Below are 27,979 nucleotides of genomic sequence, written 5' to 3'. Positions count from 1 at the left end.
ACCTGGCTGTAGGCTGGGGTCTACAGGAGCTGGCTCCAGCTCGCTCAGGAGAGCAGACTGCCTGCCTGTGTTCTCAACAATCTTCTCAGCCATGGCATGTGGAGGTCATGTGGCTAGCATAAAATCAGACCTGGTGAGAATCTATCATCATAGAAATAAGTACATGTTTCAAATCAGGGCTTTTCTATTTCAGGGTCCCAGTTAATCTGCTTGCAACTGGAAATAAGCATCCTGTTATCAGGCCAGAAAGTGGCCAAAAATTCCTTTTGTTCTTTTAAATATTAATTTATCCACAAACATTACCTATAATCATTGCCTCTTCATTAAATCTAAAACAAATTATTTTTAAGCTTGGTTTTGAATTCCTTAAATTTTTCTTTCCTTTACTATGATAAAAGCCACATAATATAAAACATACTCTTTTAATCACTTTTACAGTTCAGTGACACTCAGTACCTTCACATTGTTGTGCAACTCTAACCATAATCCATCTCCTGAATGTTTCACCTTCCTAAACCAAAATTGTCCCCACTGAACACTAAGTCCCTATTCTCTTTCCCAAGTCCCACCTTCCCCTACCCCTGGTCCCCAGCACCTACCAGTGTAGTTTCTGACTATGAATTTGCCTATTCTAAGTGCCTCATATAAATGGAATCAAATTGTATTTGTCTGTACCTGCTTATTTAACTTATATGCAGACTACATCATGAGAAACGCTGGGTTGGAAGAAGCACAAGCTGGAATCAAGATTGCTGGGAGAAATATCAATAACCTCAGATATGCAGATGATACCACCCTTATGGCAGAAAGTGAAGAAGAACTAAAAGCCTCTAGATGAAACTGAAAGAGGAGAGTGAAAAAGTTGGCTTAAAACTCAACATTCAGAAAACAAAGATCATGGCATCTGGTCCCATCACTTCATGGCAGATAGATGGGGAAACAGTGGAAACAGTGGCTGACTTTATTTTGGGGGGCTCCAAAATCACTGCAGATGGTGATTGCAGCCATGAAATTAAAAGACGCTTACTCCTTGGAAGAAAAGTTATGACCAACCTAGACACTATATTCAAAAGCAGAGACATTACTTTGCCAGCAAAGGTCCATCTAGTCAAGGCTATAGTTTTTCCAGTGGTCATGTATGGATGTGAGAGTTGGACTGTCAAGAAAGCTGAGTGCCAAAGAATTGATGTTTTTGAACTGTGGTGCTGGAGAAGACTCTTGAGAGTCCCTTGGGCAGTAAGGAAATCCAACCAGTCCATCCTAAAGGATATTAGTTCTGGGTGTTCATTAGAAAGACTGATGTTGAAGCTAAAATTCCAATACTTTGGCCACCTCATGAGAAGAGTTGACTCATTGGAAAAGACTCTGATGCTGGGAGGGATTGGGAACAGGAGGAGAAGGATGAGATGGCTGGATGGCATTACCAACTTGATGGACATGAGTTTGAGTGAACTCTGGGAGTTGGTGATGGACAGGGAGGCCCGGCATGCTGCAATTCATGGGATCGCAAACAGTCGGACACGACTGAGCAACTGAACTGAACTGAACTGAGTGTATGTTGGAACGCATTTTTAAGGCTAACTTAATATATGTCCTACAAACTGTAGTTCCTTTTTTCAGGGTGGAGCAGATCAACATATATACACTACGACATATAAAAGAGATAACTATAGAGGATCTGCTGTATAGCACAGGGAAAAAAAGAATAAATCAGTTTTTAAAGTCTACTTAAACCAGGTGTTCATAATTTTGAAGTGTTTAAAGATGTTTCCTGAGGATTCTAAATCAATATTCTCCTATGAATGCTTGTTGTGACTCTTTCTGCTGACAACTGGATGGATAGATGAAGATATAAATTAGGACTTCCTTAAAATTCAGGGTTTGCTCTGATCTTGAGATGTTCATTAAAATGTTTCTATTTTTGCTTTTTACACAATAGATTACCACGGGTTAAATGTAATATATTGAAACTTGAGTGTCATTATGTCTTTTGATGATTCTGCAGTGGTTAATAACCCACATCTGTAGCAGGAGTGCTCTGGGCTTATACTTTAACAATTGTTAGACTTTAAATGCATATGTGAATTGTAATTCAAATATGAATCTTTCATATTCTTATTTCTAAGGTCACTGTAAACCAGATTTTTCCATCCCAAATAGACTGTGTAAACCATTATCATACTGCTTTTTTAATCTACTAACAGTGAGAAGGAGCTGTCTATGTTCTAGAAGGTTTTTTTTTTTTTTGCCTTCCCTGAGAGAATAAGATTTAAAATAGCTACAGACATATGTGTGAGAGAGATGATCACTGCAACATCTAGTGGTTCAGAGTTTAAAAGATAATAATGGCAGAAAAAGGAATGTATCTGGGATTAGGAGAATTTTTAAAAAATCCCAAGGGAGTTGCTCAATTTAATAATTTTGAGTAAATATTAAGACAACTGCCTAGTTTTGATCTTTTCACAAAAAAATTGTACCTGCAAAGTTTATGAGTAATAAATATCTGTTTCCCTCACTTGGCTGAGGATCCATAATTGAGGAGGTAGTTTATGGAGGATGCTGGTCTAAGCTAGAAAAAACAAAACAAAACAAAAAAGTGAAGATATTAAGTGATGCTCATAAACAAGGTACTGAATTGTGATAGATTTTTAACATAAATTTTGTTTTTTTATGTTTTTTCTCTGAATACATGTTTTTATTACAGGTGATTATCTTGTTCATGGTAATAAGAAAATTTCATTACCAGAAAATGTTCTAACGCTCATATGGAGGCTGAATGATGGCTTTCCAAAATTGCCCATGTCCAAATCCCCAGCATCTGTGGAGGTGCTAGGTTCCATGACAAAGAGGAATTAACGTGGCTCAAGAGCTGATCTTAACATAAGGAGACTATTCTCGATGATACTAACAAGCCCCATATAGTCACAGTGATCCTTGGATGTGGAAGAAGGAGGCAGTGTCAGGATGATATGCTTGTGACAAAGTCTCACATTCCCAGTCTTTATTGGCTTTGAAGATGGAGGGCCACGTGCAAAGGAATGTGGGTGATCTGGAAAAGTCAAGGTAATGGAAATGGATTTTCCCTTAGAGCCCCTGGAACAGAATGCAGACAGGCAAACAATTTGATTTTTACCCAGTGGGACCCACTGTAGACTTCTAACCTCCAGAACTATAAGATAATTTACTATGATTTTAAGTCACTACATGGGTGGTCATTTGCTCTAGCAATGATAAGAAATTTCTGTGGTTAAGATGCAAGCATGAGCAAACATTCTGGAATCTTAGTCATTTTATGACGGACATAGCTTCTTCAAAGGGGAAAAATAGCAGGGACTCATTTACTATCAGAATAGAGGGGTGGAGTGGTAAGCAGGCTGAACTGATGCTAAGACACTTGGTACAAAGGGTTTCAGAATTCCCTGAGATGGGTCAGTTCCAGAGTTAGAGGCAAACCTTTCTACATTAGCAGAATAATTATATGGTCCAATCTGCATGATATATGCTCTCAGATGCTTGGTCTAGCATTACAGAAATGGTCTGTGTTCAAAAAAGCAGACTTAAACTTCAAACTTGAATACATGCTTGTCATTTTCTTAATATATTTTAACTCATTTGAGAAAGGTTTTGTTGTAGAGAGAAATTAATAAAATATTGGTTATCAACATATGCTTGATTTCTTGAATTTAAAGATAGAAAGGCAGCGCCTAAGAAATGAATGATTCTTGACAGTTGATTTGCCTGTTGGTTTTGTCAAAATACTGATAAATGAAACAGCGAGTACTATACATTTTCTCTGAAATCCTGTAGTTCTGACTGATAAGATGAATTTATGATTTAAAAGCTGTGATAAATCTTAAATGACCAAGCAATTAAGGCTATTCTAAAAAGACACAAAACATTACAGGACTGGTTGAGTTTCATCCATTCATTCTAATTATTTGTAAATTCAGTGTACACACTAAAAAACAAAAGTCAGTAATAAGTTACCTGGCACCCAGCCAGCAGCTTTGTGTAATAAGCAGAATGGCCCCCTAAGGATGCCTGTGTCCTTATCTCTGGACCCTGCAAATATATTACTTTGCATGACAAAAGCAATTTTGCATATGTAATGAAGGTCACTGACTTTATCTTTTAATTTTTTTATTTTTTTAAGGTCACTGACTTTAAATGGTGAGATTATTCTGTATTATCTGGGTCTCCACAAAGGTCTTTAGAAAGAGAATTTTCTAGTTGGAATAAAAAAGATGAGGCAAAAGGGGAAATCAGACAGACTTGAAGCATGAAGGTCTTATTCCCATTCTTGGAAGGAGCCACGTGGAAACCTCAAGGGACATGGGGACAGTTGCTAGAAGCAAGGACTGGCCTCTGGTGGGCAGCAAACAAAAATTAGACTGAAGCTCTGCAACCTCAGTGACCAAATGAACTTGAGAGCAGATTTTCCCAGACGTACTCCAATGACAAACTCAGTTCTGCCAACACTACCTTCACGCTTGTAAGACCCTAAGCAGAGAATCCACTCAAACTCACTAGGCTTCTGACTTACAGAAGCTTCAAGGTGATGGATCTGTGTGATTTTCAACCCCTGTATTTGTGGGAAGTTCTTAAAACAGCACAAGCGGAACAAATAACCTTGCTTCAGGAGGCAGGCACTGCATGGAGTCAGCTGGATTCTAGGAAGAACCTGGCTTGGAGAATGGATCAGATGCCCTGTCTGGGGGCCGGCTGGGAGGACCAGGGAGAGGAGAAGGTTATTAGTACATTTATTTTCCTCTCAACTGGAAGCACTGCCTTTGAATTCTTAGGGACATTAACCACACAGCTAAAAATAAAATCAACTCAAAACTGTGGGCTTGGTGCTGGAATAGTGCCCAGAGTTTGGGATTCATTTATCATCCTACTATACCACCTGGCTGTTCCTGAACCTGGGCTGTGAAGTGTAACTCTGAAATTCACAATATTCTGTTGCCATGAAATGTGTTAGAGAAGACGCTGCAGAATTATTTTTTGAACACTGCTGGATTCTGACAATTTGCGTTCTGAGTCAGATCTCACCACTGAATTGCTCCCTAAACAGGACATCTCTTGAAATATTAAAATAGTTGGTTTTTGTTTGAATAAATACTGGAAGAAACTTTGATGCAGTCTGATTATGTTTCCTGTCAGATATCTATAAAAGACTTCTTCATTTGAAAAATGTTATTGCTGTTTTTGTCTTTTAAAAAGTTTGAAAAATTGATGCTTTCAAACTGTGGTGCTGGAGAAGACTCTTAAGAGTCCCTTGGCCAGCAAGGCGATCAAACCAGTCAATCCTAAAGGAAATCCACCCTGAATATTCATTAGAAGGACTAATGTTGAAGCTCCAATTCTTTGCCCACCTGATGCAAAGAACCAACTCATTGGAAAAGACCTGAGGTTGGGAAAGATTGAAAGGAAAGAGAAGGGGGTGGCAGAAGATCAGATGGTTAGATAGCATTACTGACTCAGTGGACATGAATCTGAGCAACCTCCAGGAGATAGTGAAGGACAAGCGAGCCTGGCATGCCACAATCCATGGGGTCACAAAGAGTTGGATGCAACTTAGTGACTGAACAACAACAACATGTTCTATCTAAAATGTACAGAAGTATCACTGGTTTGCTAAATTCTGTGCAAATATTCCTTCACTTGCATTTTGTTACCTCAAATAGTTTCCTCTAAATCTCCCATATCTCTTCCCATATATTCCTCCCTGATTTTCTCTGCCTGCCATGATTTAGTTAGTGATCATTTAAATGCAACAGTCACCTGTCCTTGTCGCTAAATGGCACCTTGTCCTCAGAATTTAAAGACCTCTGAGTAGCTATCAGAAAGGTTAACGGCAAATGAAATGATGCATTTCAGTGTTACTGTGGACTTCATTAAAATTTAGTGTTCGTTATTGGTCTCTTCTAAAATCCCGAGTTCCACTGAATCATTTGATGCTGCCCTTGTAATTTTGTTAATAATTCAAAAACTTTGTTTCAAATGTCTCTTCCGCATCTTTAAGCATCATGCTAATGGCCAGCCACCATCTGAATATCAAAGAAGAGCCCCTTAGAGAGAGGGAGGGTTTATCCCTCAAGATCAATCTGTCTTCTTTCAACCCTGTTTCCTGAATGGATTCAGATTCCTTTTGATCCAAGAAGTCCTCTGAGCATGTTTTCTCTAATGAAAAGATGTAAGGTACTTATATTGGTACAATGTTTGTGTCCTAATCTATAAATAATATATTTTATAGAAAATTTGAAATCTAGAAAGTTAAAAATGGAAAATTAAAGGCAATGCATTATCTCTTTGCCTAAAGATAACTATCATCATGTTGGTACACTTGTCTCCGGCAATTATTCACCACTTAGATCATACCTGTATATGTTGATTTTCTATCTCTTTTATTTTGTCTAACATCATGAGTGTTTTCTCTTTTTAGTTCATCTTACAAATTAAAATGTGACTTGACTGTCATATGGATTGACGCAATTTATTTAACCATTTCTCCATTACTCAGTTCACAGTTAATCAAAGTTGTGCTATTGTAAATAACAGCATTGAAATACATGATTTTTACACAAATTCTTCATCAACCCTTGGTAGACCAATAGTCTATAAAATCTTTGAAAGTTCATGATGCATATGGCCAAGGTCCTCCCAACTCTAGGCACTAGTAGCACATAACTACATCTCCAACATGTAATGTTATCCTTCAGCCTGCCAATTTGATAGATAAATCATAGGCATCATTTTAATTTGCATTGTTTTGATTTCTAGTAAAACTATATTTTCAATTTATGATTCATTATCTTTAAAAGAGTTGATGATAATCTCTCCCATGTTTACCTGACAGATTTAAATGATTTAGTTAATCTTTCCTACTTAAGTCTTCGTGATATAATGTGCCTCTCCAGCAAAGTCATTTTTTGCACTAATATGTCTTATTCACTGCTTAATGTCTTTCTCACTAAACTGTACTGCTATCTACTTTAACGCATGAACTATGATACGTTTGTTCATCCCATGTATGTCTGAGTTTTATGGGTTCTTTTTAAGAAAATAAATAGAACCTGTACAGACAATGATTACTGTGGCTAGTTGGAATTATTAGTGATATCCTGGTAAAGAATAAACCAGAACACAGAGAAAACGTTGTGAGAACCACTGCAGTTACATGTTTGCAAAGACATCTCACCCTGTGACGATACCTATGACTTTTCCAAGAGTCTTGGATAAGGTTCATGCAGATGAGGGGACACTGAATTTTATGCCTTAGCACTTTCATGATAAATCCGTGTCAACAGTCACAATCACAGGCCCATCACAAAGCTCAGTGCCTGGCACAGTTTCAAATCTTAGAAACTTGGAGAGTACCTACTGTATTAGCATGTTCAGGGATGTTCTTGCTGAAGTGGTGACACTGAGTTTCAGAACCAAAGGACAAAAGGCAAAGACAGGAGAAGCTTAATCGCATAGGAAGAAATAACACTAGGGAAAGGTGCAAAGCAAGGATGAGCTTGGTGACTTGGAAGGGATTAATAAGAGATGAGGAAATAATGAAGTAGAAGAGGAAAACCAACAAGACCAGGCACGTTCTTACAGGAAATTTAGGGATCGTGGATTTTCCGAGTAAGCTATTGGGTGATGCTAAGCCAGGAGTGAAAGAACATGACATGCAGTTTATAAATTCGAGTCCAGTTGTTTCCTTCAGAGGGAGATAGGTAAGAATGTGGACAAACCCATAGGTTAGTTAGTCCAGCTGGAAATGATGACCTTTGGGGGTAAGCCATCGAGATCTATATGACTGTTTATTTAACACAAACCTTTACCATGTGCATGGACAGTTGTGGCTCCCACCCACAACTGTGGGTGGAACACACACACCCACATTGTGCTTGGAACACAATGGAGGGTGTCATTCATGTATTTGTGAAGTACTAATACATACAATTGAGTGAACCTCAAAAACTATTATGCTAACTGAAAGAATTTTGTCACAAAAGGTGATATATTGTCTGATTCTGATAATAGGAATATTCACAGCGTGCAGATCTATAGAGAAACCGAAGATTAGTTATTGTCTAGAGATGAAGGTGAAAATGGAGGATGACTGCAGGAGACACAGGGATATTTTGAGGCTGGGGCAGGGCTGGTGATGGAAAGTTTGTAAAATTAGATTGTGATGATGATTTCACAAGTCTGTATTATTTACTAAAATTCACTGAACTGTACCTTTACATCGAGTGAATTTAATGGCATATAAATTATACCATAGTAAAGCTGTGCAAAGAAAAAGAAGTTAATTACATGAGCTCAGGGCTGAATGTCTAAAAGTGGGGTTTTCAGCATGAAATGATCTGTCAGGATTCAGTCAGGAAAATGGGAACTCATTTGGAAAGTCAAACAGAGGGACTGTAGTAAGCTACAAAGGTGAGAGATCTTGGAGAAAAGGTCCCTACCCCTGGTATGGGAGGGTGTCTGATGGGGTGGATTCTGAAGGACTAAAGTTATCTGAGGTTTAGATCTGGATTGACCTGCTGGGGTGGTGTGAGGAACAGCCAAAGCCCTTTTTCTCATCTTGTAATATTTTCTCTCTGGATACCACCTAAGAGGCATCTAATAGAGGAATCTGAGAATCCTAAATTTTGTAAAGTTCTAGTCCCATCCTCCAATTTTGCAGCTGAGAGCCAACAGGTAATTATTCTTCAAATATGTTACTAAAGGGCAACATACTTAAAACCTCAAAATTTCAACATCAGGTAGAAAGGCAGGCCTAGAGAAGTAAATTTTTAGGAGAAAAAAAAACAAGCCTCATGTACATAGTCTCATTCCACTCAAGGAGGGTGTGAATGAAAGTTGAGTCCGGTGGCACTGAGAACCACCAAGTCAGATAAGAGGAACAGAAAAACAAGATTTGACCACCTGCAAAGTATCGACAGCATCACTAAAGGCAATCTTAGTAGAATGCTAGGAAATCAATAAATACTGGAGTAGATTGAAGAACAATTGTAGTGAGAGAGGTGAACTTTAGAATTGTTTGGATAGCAAGGGACATCATTAGGCTTTGATGAGGAAAGAGCTTTTTGTATAGTTACAAGTATATATGAACTCACACAGTTTCTTATTTTGTATTGACATAATGCTATTTGGTCGCTCACTCACATTTGACTCTGCAACCTCATGGTTTGTGGCCCACCAGACTCCTCTGTCCATTGGATTTTTCAGGCAAGAAAACTGGAGTGGGAAGCCATTTCCTTCTCCAGGGAATCTTCCCAACCTGGGGATCAAACCCACAAGTCTTACATTGGCAGGCAGATTCTTTACTGCTGAGCTGCCATGGGAAGTACAGACTTAAAAATAATGGCTAATGTTTGTTGAGGTCTTCCTACCTGCAAGATATCATACCATTTTCCCTTGAATCTCACAAGGACCCCATGGGTGAAATACAGCCATCCCTGTTTCACAGATGACATAATTAAGGCACAGAGAATGTGAGGGATGCTTACCCTTTGAGATTAAAGATGTTGTTTCTCTGCAGAAACAGAATGGAAAGCAAATTGGATCCAGGGTGGGTATGGAGCAAAAGGAAATTTAAATATCCATTTATGGAAGTGCTATTTCTTTGAGACTGTTTCAACCCTGGTTTCCTCACGGCACCCTCACATGACACTTGAACATTCCAATTTTGGCAACTCTGCTGAGAAAATTCCTGATCTCACCAGCATGAACTGGAGTTATTTTTTAGACTTAGCCTCAATTCATTTCGCCTACAAAATCGTGGACAGCCAGACTCACAGGGACCCCTGACCCACACCCACTACTGACTCTGCTGCTGCTGCTGCTGCTAAGTCGCTTCAGTTGTGTCTGACTCTGCACGACCCCATAGACGGCAGCCCACCAGGCTCCGCCATCCCTGGGATTCTCCAGGCAAGAATGCTGGAGTGGCTTGCCATTTCCTTCTCCGATGCATGAAAGTGAAAAGTAAAAGTGAAGTCACTCAGTCGTGTCCGACTCTTCACGACCCCATGGACTGCAGCCCACCAGGCTCCTCCATCCATGGGATTTTCCAGACAAGAGTACTGGAGTGGGGTGCCATTGCCTTCTCCGACTACTGACTCTACTGTCTCACTATTATCACCAGTATGCCATCCTGAATTCTTTTTTCCCCTGAAGATACTAGATCATAATTCCTCCAAACAATAAGAACTTTTTGTTGGAATGAGTAGAAATTAAAGGTAAACCTAATGTAAAAAATGTCATATTTGTTTGCTAGAATGACCTGTACCTATTGAAATTTATCTTATAGATACAATGACTATATTTTCAGGATAAAATTGGCATATGCCATTAACAAATAGCAGTATAAGGATAATGGGCATGGTTGAGATTGCATGGTTTTCTTAATATTTATAGCTACATCTACAACTAAAGTGGACTTCCCTGGGGGCTCGGCAGTAAAGAATCTGCTTGTAAGTTAGGAGCTGCAGGAAACGTGGTTTCAATCCCTGGGCTGGGAAGATCCCCTGGAGGAGTTCATGGCAGCCCCCTCCAGTATTCTTGCTGGAGAATCCCATGGACAGAGGAGCATGGCGGGCTACAATCCATAAGGTCACACAGAGTCGGACACAACTTTAGTGACTTAGCAGGTGCAATTAAAGTAGAACAAAAGTTTTTCTTCTAGAATATGAATATAAATGTTGTATAATTATTTTAATCTTTGTATATACCAAAGTACAATTCTCATATCTGAAATGTACTAGTGAAATATTTTTCTGCCCACTGCCTTATTAATTCTAAATATTTTAATTTTATTTATTTATTCCTTGCCTCTTTTACAAATACATTTGAACTCACTTTTTAACAAGAAGCTAAAAATAAAAAATCAGGACAAAGAGAAACATGAAAAATGCAAATAAACCCCCTAAAAGTATTATTTACTTCCAGAGACTGACTTTAACATTTGATACTGAGCCTCTTTGGATTCTAGGCAGTAAGGAAAACATGATGTACAATAGAGACTGACATCCCTTATATATTAAATTTGGACAAAGAAGACAATCAAATGAACTTTTATTCTTTTTCTAAATATGAAAATCCATCTGTTTGGTAAGACACTGTTTTCACTTAACCTAGACCAACATAATTTACTGTAAGCATTTGCATAGGAACTGTTTATTGATCGTATGAATGATCTTATTCTGTACTAATGGGCCTGATCGTGATGATGATGCAGAGACAATACAATAAATAGGTGTGTGATTTTCCCCCTAAAAAGTTCATACCATATTGTATATTTATTAAGAGACATTTCAACTTCCTCCTTTAAAATGGAGATTTCTAGAATATTGTGGAAGATGCTGCAGAGTGTTTTGGGCGAGAAAAAAAAAAAAAAAGGCTCTGAATATTTCATTTGAAAAGTGTCTGCTGAAGTTCCTGCTCCAGTGGGATCGCTCCTCTCTTTCTCTGGGGAAAAGGGCAGATGGCAGTTGCTAAGTGAAAAAAAAAAAAAAAGCAAACAAGCCAAGCGATCACCTGCAGCTATTCAGGACATGAACTTTGAGGCACATTTAATAAGTCAGGTGATTGAAAAGCATGACGCTTTCATCAAGCAAGAGATCACGTGCTCTTGAAGAAAGAGAGAATACCATCGGATGAGGACCATATCAGGGAAGCAACAGAGCATTCAGAGCACTGAGTCCAAGCCCCGGAATAGCCTGAGACTCTGGTGTGCACATCACAATGTCCCATTAGCAGAGCTCTGTGATGATAATTCTTCTCTCTTAACCACCATGGACAGACAACTCATCCTTTACGACACAGAACTCACATGCAAATATCGTGAACAAAAGACCTGACTGGTCAAGAATATGATCATTTGAAAACTATTTTTTCAAACGGCAGCAAGGGCAGAATAATTCATCCACACAGTAGAGGGTCTCTGTTGCCCACAGAGCCTCCTGGGTTCAGTCCCACCATCAGTTCCTTCCTGAGGCACCTAAGCTAGGTATTGCATTTCTCAGTGAGTTTATTTCCCTACCTTTTAAAACAGACCTCAGACTAGAAACCCATCTCATATAGCTTTCTAAAAAACTATTTCACTTTTTTTTTTGGAGTATAGTTGATTTACAATGTTGTGTTAGTTTCAGATGTACAACAAAGTGAATCAGTTACACATATATATCCATTAGGTCATGTCCAATTCTTTGTGACCTGTAGCCCTGCCAGGCTCCTCTGTTCTCCACTAACTCTTGAAGTTTGCTCAGATTCATGTCCATTGAGTCAGTAATGCTATCTAACCATCTCATCCTCTGCCACCCTTTTCTCCTTTTGCCTTCAATCTATATATAGTGATATGTATAGGTTAGTCCCCTTAGGGCTTTTGGAGGTTTAAATGGGTGATGGATATGAATACTTAGAATGTCACCTGGCCAAGTAAGGTTTCAGTTAATGACAGTAACATCATACTATGGATAGGATTCCTAAATGCAGAAAGCTGTCCCTGACTAGTGGAAATATGTACATATTCAAGGCATAAGAATATACACCTAATAGGATTTCTGCCATATCAAGTCCTAGGGGGACAAGAAAGCTCTAATTTTGCAAGGTTCTGTCTTGCTTAGGTTTGATTAATTAGTTGACATCATAGCCTGGCCTTTTACAAGTGATAACATATAACCTACTTTCCTGCTGCTTCTTAAAAAATATCTAAGAATAATAGAACTTGTTTGTGGTCTAAGATGTAGGTGGCATTTGTAGTACAGGGGTAGGGAACTAAATAACCCAGACAGTTGTTAGAAAGATATATAGGGCTCAGCTTCATTTAATTTTCTAAATCATCAAGTGCCTTCCTGCTATAGATTAGTTTGTTTGCTCTTGTAATTTCCACTTATTAGTGTGAAGAAGGTGTCATTAGTGGAAAGGATGATTTATGATGATAATAGGCAAAGTAATTAATATGCATACAAAATATAAAGTAAGTATTTGAGGCATTCTGTCTCAATCAACCATAAGGAAAGAAAGCATTATCAGCCTTGTCCGTGACTTTGATTATAACCAAATAATAAACCTAGTCAGCATACTAAAAAGCAGAGACATCACTTTGCCAAAAAGGTCTCTCTAGTCAAAGCTATGGTTTTTCCAGTAGTCATGTATGGATGTGAGAGTTGGACTATAAAGAAGGCTGAGTGCCAAATAATTGATGCTTTTGAACTGAAGTGTTGGAGAAGACTCTTAAGAGTCCCTTGGATTGCAAGGAGATCCAACTAGTCAATCCTAAAGGAAATCAGTCCTGAATATTCACTGGAAGGACTTATGCTGAACCTGGAACTCCAATACTTTGGCATCTGATGCAAAGAGTCAACCCATAGGAAAAGATCCTGATGCTGGGAAAGATTGAAGGCGGGAGGAGGAGGGGACAACAGAGGATGGGGTGCTTGGATGTCATCACTGACTCAATGGACATGAGTTTGAGCAAACTTCGGGAGATAGTGACAGACAGGGAAACCTGGCATGCTGCAGTTCATGGGGTCTCAAAGAGTTGGACATGACAGTGACTGAAAACAATGAGTACACTGGAACAAAAATATCCAAGTATTCATTTTAAAAATTTGAGCAAACATTAATCTAAATGTTGGTAAATTAAGAGGATAATATTTCTAGTTTCTAACATGTCATTTCCTATTATAGGTATGACAAATGAAAGAAGGTTGCTACACCACTGAATTCTTTCAAAAATTTTTATTGGAGAAAAGAGAATGCAAAAGCCTTTGTGAATGGAAATGTTTAGCTCATCATATAAAATATTCCGTGCTGGGTTGTTGATGACAGCAATAGCTTTGAAAGGGGAGAAGTAAAGTTTTCTGTTATTCAGCAGCTCTTCAACTTTTTGATGCCAGATTTAAACAAATTTCAAACTGCCTCATGAGAGATTGGTTAGGTGGCGTTACAGGGAAGAACTTTCCTGAGAATTCAGAATGGTTCTTATTTTAACACAGTTGAATGTGGCTCTTTCCCTTGTTGTTTCACTTGATTTTCTTCAAGCACTCAGATGGGGCCTCTGTCTGCTGGGTGCTGTGATCTGCTTCCTTGAGAAATGAAGATTTATAGCCCCATCTTCTGAGAGGGCTGCTGGGATCTGGGCGATCTTGCTGTCACTCACTTTGGGTCACAGCAGTGACCTCACTTAGGCCAATTCTTCCTCCAGGGGCAGACCACATCTGGAGGCGGGGGTGAAGATCAGAGCCAACACCAGCTGGGAGAAGTCTTCAGTGTCCAGTTACAAAGCTCCCCAATGGGGAGCTGAGCCTATCCTGTGACAGTGTTTCATCGGCCCTTTTCTGCCATCCGAGCCTGCTTCTGCCCTGTCCCTGGGACCTAATGGTGGGACCCCAAGAGGAGGTCTTGGCCAATTTCCTGAATGCTGATCTCCACTCAGAGCCCACTCTCAGGAAGCCCTGCCTGCAATATATCGGTCCCTGTGCTGCAGCACACACAGAATCCTTTAGTGATACCTGCTTTTTTTTTTTTTTTTTTTTTTCATATAGCATTTTTCTGAACAAAGAGAAAAGTGAGCAAATCGTAATGGTGCAGATCAGCGACTTTTCCCCAGGCTTACACTCCGCTCCATGCAGGACCCAGAAGAGGAAACAGAATCTGCAGTTCTCAGCACTGTCGTTATTCTGGCTTCTAACACTATTTTGCCTGTCTTTCCCACTCGATAGAAATAGAATCATGCAGTTTGTGTACCATGTGAGTTTTGGCTTCTTTCACTCTATGTTGTTTGTGAGATCCATCCATGTTGTTGCGTGGACGTTATTTCTTCATTGCAGTAGAGCACTGATTGTACAGATAGGCCACAGTATTCATGTATTTATAGACATTCATCTTTCCCCCCAATTTGGCTGCTCTGAATAGTACTGCTAAGAATGCAATGGTAAGTGTCTTTTGATGAACACATGTATGCACTTCATAAGATACCCTGTGTCTTAAGAGAACTGTCAGTACATAAGGAACCTATATATTTTTCAGATTTAGAAGTGGTGCCAGTCTTCCAACATGGTCAGGACAATTCCCGTTTCCAATAGGGGTGTAGGAGAGGACGGCTTCCACATACCTCCTCCCAATTGGTATACTGTACATCCAGCCTTTCAGGGGGCTGTATGGTATTACAGCAGCATGATTTTAATCCATATTTCACTGAGAATCATGAAACTGAATACATTTTACTATACTATGTAGCTTTTAAGTATTTTCTTCAGTGAAATTCATATACAAATGTTATTTTTAAATTATTTTGTCTCTTTTCTGGTAGATTTTTAGGAGCTATTATTTGACTTAATTCAAGTCACTGTTGAATGTGTATTACTCAAATATCTCCTGCTACTCTGTGGCTTATATATATATATATTTTCACTTAGTGGTAACTTTTGATAAATAGAGTTCTTAAAGCTTAGTTCAACCAGATTTATATTTTTTCCATTATAGTTAATAATTTTCATGTTCTAATTAAGAAAACTTTGATATCTGAAGGTCAAAAAGAATTTTTTTCATGTTTGCCTCTAAAATCTTGATCATCATCACCATTATTTACCTTTCAACACTCAATGCAGGTTTATCTATCTTTTGATGTGAAGTGTGGTCAATGTTTATTTATAGCAGTATACTCTGACCTCAAGGAAGAAGAAAACCTCAAATAGGCAATCTAAACTTACATCTAAAGCAACTGGAGAAAGAACAAACAAAACCCAAAGTTAGTAGAAGAAATCTTAAAGATCAGAGCAGAAATAAATGAAATAGAGTCTAAAAATACAATAGAAAAGATCAATGAAATCAGAAACTAGTTCTTTGAAAAGCTAAACAAAATTGATAAACTTTTAGCCAGACTCATCAAGATAAAAGGGAGAGTGGCAAAACTGCTGAATAACATTCTTGCAGCACTATTCAATCTTCATTATTTCCTTTTCAGATTGCAACCTGTTCTGAATTATTTTTATTAATGATTGCTTAATTGCTGACCCACATATGTATAGGGCCAAGTGTAACAATATTCAAAATGACATGTTCCTAATAATATACCATACTGTGCTCAAGAAAATCCATGATGTCATTTATTACAAAAACAGGATTTTCAGATTTGCAATAATCATAAAAGTTATGTAGAAACCTATCTTTTAATGGGAGACATTTACTTAAATCATGGAATGGTTTTGAATCTCAATTCGCAAATTAATAATATCTGGAGGACTTTATTGGTATCAAAGCTAGTCACTTAGATTCTGGTAGGTTAAAACAGCCGTGCAAAGGACAGAAAGGCAAATCACTCTCACACACACACAGAGGCATGCACTCACACACATACCGCCTAGTATAATGGAAAGAGCATATGCTTTGGATGTGTTAAGTAGTTTAACTATTTCCCACTTTTATAGACTCAACTATGTCTGCCTCACTCTCCAAGATATATTATTGGACTCTGCATGCCTGCATGCTCAGTCACTCATTGTGTCTGATTCTCCATGACCCATGGACTATAGCTTGCCAGGTTCCTCTGTCCATGGAATTTCCCAGGTAAGAATGCTAGAGTGGGTAGCCATTTCCTTCTCCAGGGGATCTTCCTGACGCAGAGATCCAACCCACATCTCTTGTGTCCTCTGAATTGGTAGAAGGATTCTTTACCACTAGTGCCACCTGGGAAGTCCCTTGTACTCTGAATTGTCCCCAAATTTTAGATAATTTAGTATTAGTGCCATGTAAATATGAAGTAGCTATATATTTTTGACAGACACCAAAGATATGAGTAACTTCACCTGAAGTCTCACAACAGAGTATATTGACACCAATATAAACATAAAATTATCTACAAAACTGGTTTAGTTCAATTAAGGACACAGTTAACATTTCTGAGTATGTACTTCTCAGCAGAACTATACTCTATAATGTCATCTTACAGGATAGTTGTAGCGATCCTTTCAGGTAGGTGTTATTATTTCTATTTCAGATATAAAGATTGTGAGATTCAAAAATATCGAGGAATTGACCAAATTCATACTTACAGAAGTAGAAGTTACTAACGCCTGATGTATCTGAATGCAAAGTACATGTTCTTTCCATGACTATGCTAATCAATATTTGAAGAGTGTGTTCCAGTGCCTCCATGAGATGATTCTAAATTCTATAGCATTTCATGTTCTTTAAACTGCCTCTTGAGAAATCTGTATGCAGGCCAGGAAGCAACAGTTAGAACTGGACATGGAACAACAAACTGGTTCCAAATAGGAAAAGCAGTACGTCAAGGCTGCATATTGTCAGCCTGCTTATTTAACTTATATGCAGAGTACATCATGAGAAATGCTGGACTGGAAGAAACACAAGCTGGAATCAAGATTGCGGGGAGAAATATCAATAACCTCAGATACGCAGATGACACCACTCTTATGGCAGAAAGTGAAGAGGAACTCAAAAGCCTCTTGGTGAAAGTGAAAGGGGAGAGTGAAAAAGTTGGCTTAAAGCTCAACATTCAGATAATGAAGATCATGGCATCTGGTCCCATCACTTCATGGGAAATAGATGGGGAAACAGTGTCAGACTTTATTTTTGGGGGCTCCAAAATCACTGCAGATGGTGACTGCAGCCATGAAATTAAAAGACGCTTACTCCTTGGAAGAAAAATTCTGACCAATCTAGATAGTATATTCAAAAGCAGAGACATTACTCTGCCGACTAAGGTCCATCTACTCAAGGCTATGGTTTTTCCTGTGGTCATGTATGGATGTGAGAGTTGGACTGTGAAGAAGGCTGAGGGCTGAAGAGTTGATGCTTTTGAACTGTGGTGTTGGAGAAGACTCTTGAGAGTCCCTTACATGATAGTATACATGTTAGAATGTCATTCTGTGTCTCTTTTCCTAAAATTCCATTATACTTTTGGAAGACTCTTGAGAGTCCCTTGGACTGCAAGGAGATCCAACCAGTCCGTTCTGAGGGAGATCAGCCCTGGGATTTCTTTGGAAGGAATGATGCTAAAGCTGAAGCTCCAGTACTTTGGCCACCTCATGCGAAAAGACTCTGATGCTGGGAGGGATTAGGGGCAGGAGGAGAAGAGGACGACAGAGGATGAGATTTCTGGATGGCATCACTGACTCGATGGATGTGGGTCTGAGTGAACTCTGGGAATTGGTGATGGACAGGGAGGCCTGGCGTGCTGCGATTCATGGGGTTGCAAAGAGTCAGACACGACTGAGTGACTGAACTTAACTGAACTGAAACTGTTTTCAAGTGCTTTAGACACTCTTGCTTTCTCTAAGAAAGGACTAATATTTACTGGGTACCTATATATATATGAGTAATGGGTAAATACATACAGCTACACTGACATACTCAAAGTAATATACCTAATATACTTTATACTAAAAGTAAATATAAAATGTATAGTTGATGCTTCATATTTTGTCTTTAATGATTTTATTTGCTTATTTCTACTTACTGAAGATTTATTTATTTGATTTCTGGCATTGACATGGAGAATTTACGAAGAGTAAGAACATATGTTTGATCCAAAACAACTGCAGTTTAGTGGAGAAATATATTTATAAACAAGTAATTACTATAAAAAGTGGTCCCTAACGTTTCAAATGTAATAATTCTTTTTCTCCCTAACATATGGTCCTAATCATTTAGAAAAGTTGATAGAATTTTAAGGAAATAAATGGTTTTCAACTCTCTCATACAATCTTAGCTGCCTGAGTCTATAAAAATGGCACGAATGTACATTACTTTACAAATTATCATGTGCATTATTTGATATATTGCTTTTCTCAAGTGATTCTGGTTTCAACTGATCCCTTCAAATTTATTTAGTGTCTTTCTTTTAACTTAGGAGATACACTGAGAAACTAATTCCAGCTTTTTAAAAAAAAAAAAAAACAAAAAACAAGAAAAATGTGTCAGTTTGGTTTGGTTCTTTTTCTGAGTGGCTGGAATTCAGTTCTGAGATGTTTTGTACTTTGGCTTCTAAGGCTACATTTCTTGGACTTTTACTAAAACATTTGAAAGATCAGATTCAAGAAAAACTGTAAGCAACTGGTTGTCTCCCACTGCTTTTATATAAATTGTCTCTTTAAACCTCCTAAGTCTATTATAGATAAAAAATACACCGAACCATCAAAGAGAAAGGCAGCACTGAATAATGTCACAGGGTGTTTTATTTCTATCACCCCCAGATGTCTCTAGAGTCCAAGACTCTAGGAGTTAGTATTTGATTTTGAGCATGAGTTGGTCTCAACCAGAAGGCAGATGGTGGCAGAAGTTTATTCCAACAAGCGGCCAGCAATTGAAGTTGTACCACCAGGATGTCAGGGTGGTAAGTTCTATTCAGCAGAAAAGGTAAACACTTTCCAACAAACCATTATGAGGTTACCAAAACTCTATTGAGATGTTTTAAGTCATCAACTTTCCAGAGAAAAACTAAGAATATTCCAGGAGGTAGGAAAAATAATGAAGCCAACAGTAGAGATGACTTTTGTGGCTTCTTTTGGGCCTAGTCTACATGTTCTAACAGTCCCTGCAAATGTAAGTTTTAAAGCTGTTCTTTTGACAATTCTCTTTAAACATATCTCTATCAGCCTTGATGATTTTTCATAGAAAAGGAGAACCTAATATGAACAAGTATTAAATTTCATGTAAACCAAATTTTATTTGAGAGATAAGCAAAACACTAACTCATTATGGGACTGCCTAATGTATTTCCCTTAACTTCCTTTACAAGGCCTTAATTTAGAGTAAAAACATCCTAAAACTGAGAACAAAAAAAAAAAAAATTTCTTTCTTCCTCTAGAAGACTGATTCAGTTTATTGGGTTATCTGACATTTCACATCATGTACTAGAGCTTAGATTATAAAGGGGCAAATAATTACGGAGTTTAACTCAAATCATCAAATATTTATCTAGCGTTGACTGTGGATGGAGGACTAGGTGGAGAGTCAATCTTTTGGTTCTCCAAGAATCTGAATAAACCTAAATTCTTAAATTCCTTTCATTAGGCAAGATGAATGAGGATCAGGAGGCAGTTTGGGATTAGCAGAGTATATATGGAATGGATAAAAACCAGGTCCTACTGCATCGCACAGGGAACTAGAATATAAATATATATATGTATAACTGAATCATTTTATGGTATAGCAGAAATTCACACAACATTTTAAGTCAACTATACTTCATTAACTTTTTTTTTAAAGGAAAAAAACAAAAGAGTGGTTCATAGTATGTGGGTTTAGTAAACCAGAAAAAGTTTTATCAACCAAATGGATTATACAGTACACTTGCCCAGCAGTCATGACTGAGAGAGTAGCTTTTCTAACATTTAACTATTACATGGTAAGGGTGTAGTGTAAACCTGATGTAATCCCTCATTTTAGCTAGGGTCCTAACATTTTCCTAGGAAAATCCTGCATAGTTATTACAAATAGAGATTCTTTTTCTCATAATACAGGAAAACTTTCAGCATAAATCAACTTGCAGGGCAAATTATCTTCATGCTGAAAATGATCAGAATCTCAGAGTTAAATTACACATTTGAGTTTTAGGTAAAATTTAATTTCACCCTTTAAAGGTTTTGTTTCCACCAAAAATATCTTTATACTCAATCAATCTATAGCTCAGGGACAGAAGCTTATGAGACTAGCATCAGAAATTCTACACATTGAAGGAAAGTGATTTGCCATAGCCATGAATGTATTTTCTAGCATGCTGTGTGCCGGCTGACTTTTATTGAGTAATTATGTTGAATCTTCTCCTAAACCTTTTGTTTCCAGGGCAGCTCCATCTTTTGCGTAAAGCATCATCAGTATGCCTTTCTCATCCATCATCCACGTGACAGCTTCAATGGTGTGCTGAAGCAACAGCTCGTCAGGGCAGCAGTGCCCTGTGATGATTTATCATAGAAATGTAGCATCAGAGGGAGGCAGCAGGATAATTTATGGCCAGAAGCCTTCAGGAGTGATATGCAGGAACATACTTAGTTACACAAGGAGGGGGAGGGAAACGTGGAAGTTTTGCTTTAGCAGACATGTGTCCTAAGCCTTATCAGGTAACACTGGTAGGTGATAACTTTCATTCTTTCAGTATGTAACTGGACATCTGCCTATAGTTGGTCTTCCAAATGTATTCAGAGAGTATAAACCCTTTATAATCACACTTCAGATTTTGCTTTTACAGGAAAACTTGTGGTGGTTATGAAAAGTGACAGAAATTGCTCCATGTTAGGGACACACTGGAATTTGGCCCTACCACAGCCTTTCTAGAAGGCTGTGCAGCTTAAAAAACTTTACTCTAGAAAACCATTGTCTTATACAAAATAAGTCTGAAAGCCTAGTAAGTGATGACTATTCCACCTGGAAAATTAATGCGAGGAAAACTAGCCTACAGTTTTAAGATGGAATGTTTATAAAATTCAAGCATTAGGCAGACATTTCACCATTTTAACATAGCTTGCAATAATGTTGTCGTGTAATTTTCAGGGAAAACATTCAGTGAAGTTCTCAGGTTTTAAGACATCTCAGTAAACTGAGATACTAAGGCAATGTCCAAGCTTCCAGAATATCTAACCTTTTATTTTCATGGGTTTTTGAAATGATAAGACTAATTAAAAAGTGTCTTTGGGGATGTTGATTTCATTCATTTTTTGGTGGATGATTCAATTTGCCATATTCTGAAGCCATAATTTTTTTTTATGCCTGATATTTGATCGCCTCAGTCACATCTGAGGTGAGGAGTGGAACGTTAAAATAGGTCCATTTGAGGAAGCACCAGGCCATCTCCACTAATGAGCTCTACTTTTGGAAGGACAGTGTGTGTCCTGGGCCTGATTTAGATGTGGCCTACTTCTTGAAGGTGCTGTTCAGTTAGAAATATCTCCTGGCAAATCTCCCAACACAGCATTTGTCAAGGTCTTATCAATCCTCAGTCCCAATTGAAAGAGAAATATTTCCTGTCTGAGTTGTTTCTTATCCAAGAGGCAGAAAACTGTTGTCACCAACCTTATTGGGCTGTAAAAAGAAGTTTCAAGGGATGAAACTGTCCATTTCGCAGCCCGGTTGTAGTTTTGATAGCCTTAGAAGGCAGTACCTTATTTTAGAAATGTTGAGAAATTTAGGATATGATATTTCCTCAATTCCTTCCCATCCAGTCTGTGCTTCTATCAACCTTTTTTTTGTGTGTAACTTCGGTAGCACTTACTTTTACACAATACGTCACTGTAATTTATCTATTTACGTGGATGTCTTCTCCCACAGGCCTTAAGCTTTTTGAGGACAAGAGTTATGTTTTCTCCTTTCCTGTATTCTCCAGGGTAGCGCATAACAAGTGCTCAATCGATACGAGCTGAAATTTTATTACCTACAGTGGCTTGAAGTATGTAGATCTTGAATTTCGCTTATTTTCACCTTAGTGTTTTTTCTGTGTTTGGCTGATGATAACATATACTGGATTTAGTTCACAAACATGCATTGAAAACACCATTTTGTCAAGGTTGCTAATATCACCCACTCAGACTAGAAGAGTAGAGTCAAGTATGTGCATACTTGCAACAGAATATATTAAATGTGGCCAGAATAATAGCCATAATAATGGTCTGTCTGAGTAATCAAAAAAGTATTATGAATAGTAATGACTGAAGTAATTCACAAGTAATGAAAACCACACGTGTGCTTCCTAAGTGGAATGCACTGTGTTTAGTGAGTCCTACAGATCTTTGAATTAAATATACACCTTCACTCTGTGATTACTAACACAACTTTACAGAGATTGAAGATAGTTTAAAGAGGATGTCACTTCATCAAAGATGTAGAAATAGTACATGGTGTGGCAAAGATTCAATCCCAGGCCTGTCTAACTTGAGCCTAAACTCTAACTACATTTAAGCATTTTATTGAAGATATTCCCAGGTACTCTGAGGGTATGGCAAAGGAATTTCTGAAGGGGTTTACTTAAACTCAGTCTTGGACTTTATCCTCTGGTTATGAAGGTGTTAAAGAGCTTTAAAGGAGAATGCTGCTGCTGCTGCTAAGTCACTTCAGTCGTGTCCGACTCTGTGCGACCCCATAGACAGAAGCCCACCAGGCTCCCCCGTCCCTGGGATTCTCCAGGCAAGAACACTGGAGTGGGTTGCCATTTCCTTCTCCAATGCATGAAAGTGAAAAGTGAAAGTGAAGTCGCTCAGTCATGTCCGACTCTTAGCGACCCCATGGACTGTAGCCTACCAGGCTCCTCCATCCATGGGATTTTCCAGGCAAGAGTACTGGAGTGGGGTGCCATTGCCTTCTCCATAAAGGAGAATGATACTGTCAAATTTGTGTTTTCTGTTGGCTCACACTCATTACAGGAGAATTCATTTAAGGGAAGTAAGAGTAGAGATGTTCCAACAGAGGACTTGGCCAAACCTCAGAATATCTGGAAGACCTACAGCAGCAGAGTATTACTAACACTGGCCCCACCCTTACAGATGCTGTAGGGTAAGTGAGGGCCTCCCTCCCAGCGTTCGCATTTCTACTTTTCTGGTGACGTTGATACCACTGGTCTAGAGACCACACTTCAAGAACCACCAGTTTTGATGGCATCAGTTAAGGACTGCAATGAGGAGGACTCACATTAAGGATATACAAGAAGGGTGCAGAGGCGGGCTAACTGTGAAAAATATTTAGACACTGAGAATTCAATTTCCAGGAATGAGACAATAACTGCATGTGAGTTTTGAAAAAAAATTAAGTCTGGCAGGGTCCTCATATTTTTAGGTTGGGGAGATGGTATTAATGCAGATTAAAAAAAATCAAAGGGGATTATGTAAAGGGGATTAAGGAAGATGTGACATCTGGGATTTTGAGGTTTGACATTGTTGAGAGAGAGTTCTCTGAGTCTCTTATGTTTGTGCTTTTCCTATAAAAACTTTTCTTCTAAGCTGTCTTTTCAAGCATACATACCCACCAAACATAGATACAGCTGGGCTTCCCTGGTGGCTCAGCTGGTAAAGAATCTGCCTGCAGTATGGGAGATCTGGATTCGATCCCTGGGTGGGGAAGATCCCTTGGAGAAGGGAACTGCTACTCACTCCAGTATTCTGTCCTGGAGACTTCCATGGACTAGTCCATGGGGTTGCAAAGAGTAGGACAACGACTGAATGACTTTCACTTTCACTTCACTCACACCAAACATGGATACAATGTTTCCTCCAAGGCAAGGATAGGTTTGAGGAGAGTGTTGGCACAACCTGAAGTCCTGATTCCTGGTCTGCCATAAGTAATACGTTGTTTGTTTCCGATCCAAGAGTCTCATGTCTCCTATCAAGATTCATGAGCGTGTGACAGGCTAACTTCTTGGCTTGCCAGTCAGATACAATTTTAGATATTTCGCAGTTCTTGGCAGACTTGTCTGTGGGACATTCTAGTGGATATAACCAGGAGGAAGATAGATAAGAGTCTCATGCTCAGGGAAACAGATTTGAAGATACAATTTTGCCAGTCTTTGGTACCCAAGTGAATAGGATAATATGATTAAAGAAGATCAGCCAAGGAGTGCACATAGATTCAAGCAAATTGTTGGTTAACAACAGAGAAGAACTAAAGTTTTATTTTAAGATCCTGTAACAGTACTGGATTATGACAGTAAAAGTTCTATGGTCTTAGCTATGTGTGGGAAAGGGAGGTAGGGGTGAAATATCAGGGAATTATTCTTTTGGAGGCAAAATCAAAGCAGTTGATTTTCAATTATTTATACTATTTATTTAAAAATATTTATACTATAAAAATATTTAAAATATGACAAGGAAGTTGGTAGAAGACAGAAAATAAGAATGAACTATAAAGAAAGCGTGGCTCAGACAGCAAGGTGTCTGCCCGCAACGTGGGAGACCTGGGTTTGATCCCCGGGTCGGGAAGATCCCCTGGAGAAGGAAATGGCAACCCATTCCAGTACTCTTGCCTAGAAAATTCCATGGATGGAGAAGCCTGGTGGGCTACAGTCCATGGGGTCACAAAGAGTCGGACACGACTGAGCGACTTCACTCACTCATAAAGAAAGCAGCCACTGATCCATGTAATGGCATAGATCTATCTCAAAGACATTAAGTCCAGTGAGAGAAGCCGGACACAGAAGTCTACTGACTATACAGTTTCACATATAGAAAATCCTTAAAAAAAAAAAAAGTATAGTGAAATAAAGTTGGTGGTAGTTACCTAAGGCCTGAGCAAAGAAGGCTACTGCCTGCAAGAGGGGCACAACTAAACTTTATTGGGCCATGGGCATGTTTCATATCTTGATTGTGGTAACTTTGCTTCTGTATATTGTTCTTGTTATTTAGTCACTAAGTCATGTTCAACTCTTTGTGACCCCATGGACTGTAGCCCTCCAGGTTCCTCTGTCCATGGATTTCCCAGGCAAGAATACTGGACTGGGTTGCATAATTTCTTCTCCAGGGGATCTTCCTGGACCAGGAATAGAACGCACATGTCTTTTATTGGCTGACAGATTCTTTATTGCTAAACCACCAAGGAAGCCCGCACTACTATATATATTTGTCTAAATTACTCAAATTGTGCACCTAAAATTCATGAAATTTCACATTAATTATGCCTTAAAGCTGATTAAAAAGGAACTAAGTAAAAAGTTTCAAGGTTATTATGCATAAGCTAATGTCTTCTTTTTGTATTGTATTAAAATATCAAATCTTAAGATTCCAACATGAGTCTAACTTTTATGTCAGTAGAAATTTCTTCCTTTTGATCTTCAATCACCTAATGTCAGCTCGTACAAATACTAAATTTATGATGTTGGCATCATTTAGGTGAACTCATCACATTTCTTTAGTTTCTCTACCTTGAACTGACACCGCGTTAGTTTTTGTATTGCTTCTTAATATGTCTTCTGAGTTATGAGTATTTTATGCCCTTGGAATATGTCACCTTAACAAACTATTCAATTTTATATGTTCTTTCAGCTCTGAAATCTTAAGATGACAGAATATTGATTATATCCCCAAAGAGAAGTTTTTTAAATAAATTTTTTAATTGGAGCATAGTTACTCTAAAAGGTTGTATTAGTTTCTGCTGTATGGCAAAGTGAATCAGCTATATGTATACATATCTCCCTCTTTTTTGGATTTCCTTCACATTTAGGTCACCACAGAGCATCAGGTAGAGTTCCCCCACGCTATATAGTAAGTTCTCATTCAGTTCAGTTCAGTTCAGTCACTCAGTTGTGTCTGACTCTTTGTTACCCCCATGGACTGCAGCATGCCAGGCTTCCTTGTCCATCACCAGCTTCTGGAACTTGCTCAAACTCATGTCCATCAAGTCGGTGATGCCAACTCAGGTTCTCATTAGTAATCTATTTTACAGTAGTAGTATATATATGTCAATCACAATCTCCCAGTTTATCTCACCCTATCTTCTCCCCTTGGTATCCATATGATAGTTCTCTACACCTGTATCTCTATTTCTGCCTTGCAAATAAGTCTATATGTATAATTTTTCTAGATTCCACATATAAGTGATATTATATGACATTTGGTTTTCCCAAAAGAGAAATTATTAAAGAGTCCAGAATATCAAGACAATGTCTATGTGAATATTTGAGTCAGGCTGTTTTGGAAATACAAACCTAGTTCAAAGAGCACTATATATTTTTATTATTTAGAAAACAAGAACTCTAGTCCTAATTATGGCATTAGGGTTTTCCTTGGCTGAGTCATTTAACAAGTCTGCCTCAGTTCATCTTTAAACTGACTATAATCATATTTTCATGCAAAACTGCATCCAAGAAGTAAGAAAAAAATATTTGGGAAGGCAATGATAATGAACAAGTTATTTTGATAAATGTCTGACAATTGCATGTATTAAAGAGTCAGATGCCATGATCTTCGTTTGCTGAATGTTGAGCTTTAAGCCAACTTTTTCACTCTCCACTTTCACTTGGCCACCTCATGTGAAAAGTTGACTCATTGGAAAAGATTCTGATGCTGGGAGGGATTGGGGGCAGGAGGAGACGGGGACAACCGAGGATGAGATGACTGGATGGCATCACTGACTCGATGTACGTGAGTCTGAGTGAACTCCGGGAGTTGGTGATGGACAGGGAGGCCTGACGTGCTATGATTCATGGGGTCACAAAGAGTCAGACACGACTGAGCGACTGAACTGAACTGAAAGGGTCAGAATTCCAGGATAGTTTAATTGAATGGCTTCTCATTACTCAAAATTACTAAACTCTCAGTACCTTGCTTTACAGTGTATTATTTACTTATGCATTAAAAAATTAATATATAGTTCCAGTTAGGGTTGTGTCAGTTGCTGTGGGGTGAAGTGGAGAGGTGGAAAGTATTGATATATAATGTTGAGCAGAATGAATTCAATCCTGGTTCTCACATGGCTTAGAGTGCAGAAGGAAGTAGACTTCAATCAAATCCATATCCCGACAAAGGAATTGAAAAAGAAGATTTTATAGATTCATACTATCCAATACTATCTCTAAGGGGTTTGAAAACAATGAGGCAAAATGCAAGAAATTAGACCTGCAATTCAGACAATATATAAACTTCTTAATCACATAGTTGAGTTCAGTTGCTCAGTCGTGTCTGACTCTTTGTGACCCCATGGACTGCAGCATGCCAAGCTTCCCTGTCCATCACCAACTCCCTGAGCTTACTCAAACTCTTGTCCATCAAGTCGGTGATGCCATTCAACCATGTCATCCTCTGTTGTCCCCTTCTCCCCCTGCCTTCAATCTTTCCCAGCATCAGGGTCTTTTCAAATGAGTCACTTCTTCACATCAGGTGGCCAAAGTATTGGAGTTTTAACACCAGTCCTTCCAATGAATATTCAGGACTGATTTCCTTTAGGATGGATTGGTTTGCCTCCTTGAAGTCCAAGGGACTCTCAAGAGTCTTCTCCAACACCACAGTTCAACACCACCATCAATTCTTCACACAATTCT

The sequence above is a fragment of the Ovis aries genome, chromosome 23, assembly GCF_016772045.2.
Source record: "Ovis aries strain OAR_USU_Benz2616 breed Rambouillet chromosome 23, ARS-UI_Ramb_v3.0, whole genome shotgun sequence".
Lineage (NCBI taxonomy): Eukaryota > Metazoa > Chordata > Mammalia > Artiodactyla > Bovidae > Ovis > Ovis aries.
This window is presented reverse-complemented; position numbering follows the sequence as displayed.